The sequence below is a fragment of the Nannospalax galili genome, unplaced genomic scaffold (genome assembly GCF_000622305.1).
Source record: "Nannospalax galili isolate Female #2095 unplaced genomic scaffold, S.galili_v1.0 scaffold1036, whole genome shotgun sequence".
Classification (NCBI taxonomy): domain Eukaryota; kingdom Metazoa; phylum Chordata; class Mammalia; order Rodentia; family Spalacidae; genus Nannospalax; species Nannospalax galili.
The window spans coordinates 118,047-121,486 of NW_008337664.1; positions in this window are offsets into that span (position 1 = coordinate 118,047).

A 3,440-nucleotide genomic window follows, 5' to 3' on the forward strand; every position below is an offset into this window, starting at 1 on the left:
AACTTAATCCCAACTGTAACGTTACCCTAACTCTAAACCTACCTCTATACCTAACCGCAACTCCTGCCCTAACCCTAAAAGTAATCCTAGACTTAAACTTAACACTAAACATAATCCTAATGCTTAAACAAACTATAACACTAACCATACCCTAGACCTATCCCTAAGCCAAGCACTATCCCTATCCCTAACCCTAAACCTAACCCTAACCATAACACTAAACTTAACCCTAGTCTGAACATTCACCTTAATCCTACATTTAAGCCTAACCATACACATAACTCTAGCACTAACCAAACCTCTAACCATAACCCTAACCTGAGGCTTAACCCCAACACTAGTCCAAAACCTAACTCCAACCGTAACCCTAGGCCTAACCTAACCCAAATCCTAAGACTTAACCTAACCCTTACCCTAACCCTAACTCTAAACATAGCCCTAACCCTAAAGCTAAACCCAAACCTGAGCCTACCCTAAAAGTAAAACTAACCCTTACCCTAACCCTAACCCTAACTCTAATCCTAACCCTAAACATCACCCTAGAGCCAATCCTAAAAAGAACTCTCTTGTTAACGCTAACGCTAACCCTAGCACTAACCCTAAACTTGACCCTAACTCTAGTGTTAAAGCTAACCCTAAACACAATCTTAAAACTAACAATAGACATAAGACTATGCCTAACCCAATATTAACCTCTGAACTAAGCCTAACCTTTATGTTAGTCCTAGCCATAAATCTAACCTTAAAACAATCCCTAAACATAACTCAAATTCTATCATAACCTGAACCCTAAATTGTGCTGTAGTCCTAACCATAAATTGAACCTTAACTCTTGTCCTAACCCTAACTCTAATCCTAAACCTAAACACAACCATAGCCCTAAACCTAAACTTAGCCTTAAACCTAAACCTAATCCTCCATGTAATCTTAGCCCTAAAAGTACCTCTAAACATAAACCTAACCCTTACTCTAGCCTTAGCCCAAAACATGACCCTAATCCTACCCAAAAACCTAACCCTGACTGTCACGCCACCTCCAGTGGAGCCTGCGTGAGGTACTCTCCATAGGTCAAGGCTGAGAAAACTTCAAAGGAAGAATGCCTCCTGGAGATGGCTGTGTTAAAAGAGCATGCTGTGTCTTTGGCTGTTCTACTTTAGTTCCTGTCTTTATTGATGCAATATTATTCTTATTCTTTCTTCATAGAGAGATTGTTTTGTACCTACTCGGATCATTAGGCCCACCTAAAGAGAAGCTAGATATGGATGATTTCCTGGGAACTTGGTCATCTGATACTATACTTCCTCAGTTGTCTCTGTTCAATCATCAAGAAGCCAAGACAGAGAAAGTCTTGGTCCAGTCAATTTCCCTCGGGTCCCTCCCCTAGACAAGTCTAGGCCTGGATGCTTGAGTTGGCCTAAAAATGTGAGGCTGTTTTGCCCTCTTTATGGGATAGACCCCTGATAATCACATGCATGACTAATCCCAATGACGGGTAAGACCCTCCCAGACTGATGAACCTAAGACAGGGGCCATGAGGGCAATCATGGTTACCCAAGGACGGGCAACTTCAGAACCTGAGGAGAGGCAACCTAAGACAGGGAGGTCATAATAAAATAAGGGAAAAGGGATGGTGACTCCCATTCCCAGGGCTATCTCTGAGAAGCCTCACTTATAATAATAAGGGGAGATGTAGGGACCCGAGGCTTGGGACCTGAGACCTGAGACCTAAACATATAATAATCAAAGCAGCTAAGAATAGGCAACCTTGGAAACTCCTAGATAAGTTACAGTAAGAATCAAGAGTTTATGTAGGAAATAATAGATGAGTGATTATTCAAGGAAGGAAAGTTTCATGGTATTCATTACAATTCATGGATAGACTTGCCAGATTTAGGCCACCTTGGTGCCTGCTTAGTAAGGAACAAAAGGAGAGCATACAGAGACAATGTTTATTTCATGGAAAGTAAGATGAAGTAGTTATGTTTATAAGTCCCATACTTGGAAGGATTTCATGAGAGCTACAGGATTAAAATGGGATACTGATACGCCTAACAATAAAACTAAGCCTAACCTTGAACATAACCCTGACCCTACCCTAACCCTAATCCTAAACCTACCCCTAAACTTAAACCTAAGCCTCACCCTAAGTATAGCGCTAGCCCTAAATCTAACCCTAAACATACCCGTATCACTCACAGAATATAAATTTTAAAAGTCTAATGTGACTCACCAAGATGAAAAACAGAAACCTTCTGTTCAGTGCTAGTTAATGTTTGACAATGTATTAGTCACCTGTGATTCACTTTTGTCTCTAGAATCAGAACTCTTAGAAAATGGTTAAACCAGAAAACAATGGCTTATTGATGCAATCATGCAACTTTGTACTTTTATAATCTTAGTTCTGCACCTGCAAAATTACACTCAGACTTTCACCAAACTCCTGTGTGTTTGTCTGTTTGTCATTAGCCGAATCCTTGTCCACCCTTTCGGGGACCCTGCTCCCATCAGACTGAACTGCTCCGGTCTGGGCTGGTCTGTCACAGGTGGCGCCTAGAACAGGGACCCTCGAAGAGTAAGCTATCTCTCCCCTTTTTTCTCTTTTTAACAATTTTCAGGCAAGGATAGGACCTCGTCAGAGTGCTGCAGGCTCACTGGTAAAGGATCACCAGGTTAAGAAGACGAGTAAGTAAAGTATCATGGGGCATTCACAATCTAAGAATAGAGCCTTGTTCTTGTCAATTTTGAGTCATATGTTGGAATCAAGAGGTAGTAAAGTCCCCAAAAAAAGTTTGGCAGAATTTTATGATTTTTTTATTAAAGGTCAGCCCTTGATTTCCTGAAGAGGGCAGTCTCTCATTAGTAGATTGGAAAAAAGTATGTCGGGACATTCGTAGATATTATGAACAGCATGGTCCAGGGGAAGTTCCTGTCCCGGCCTTTCCAATTTGGGTCCAAATTTGGGATCTACTTTCTGATAAAACGGAAATGGAGTTTCTCATCAAATAAGCCCCTTCTGAGGGAGATGAGGCAATTCCAATAAATTGTAAAAAAGATAAGAATAAGACTTACAATACTAACAATGTTGCTGATAAGAGTTATAATAAATCTAGCAGCAGGAGTACCAAGCCAATAACATCAAAATTTGACCCAGATGATGATTGGCTAGAGGATGGTGACCAATGGGATCTAGATAAATCAAGGCGCCCATTATCACGATGATGATGAAGACCCCCCTGAGGAAGATGATCCCTTTGCCTCTGCAATCCCCATTCCTAAAAGAAAACAACCTTTAGGAAAGCACAATATGGATTTTCTGGGGGCCATGCAAGAGGCACGTAGAAATGGGGATCTCTCATTTTGTTACCCATTAACAGTGTTTGACGACGGACCTCCCATGTGGGAACCTTTGTCGTTAAAAACACTTAAGGAATTACAAACAG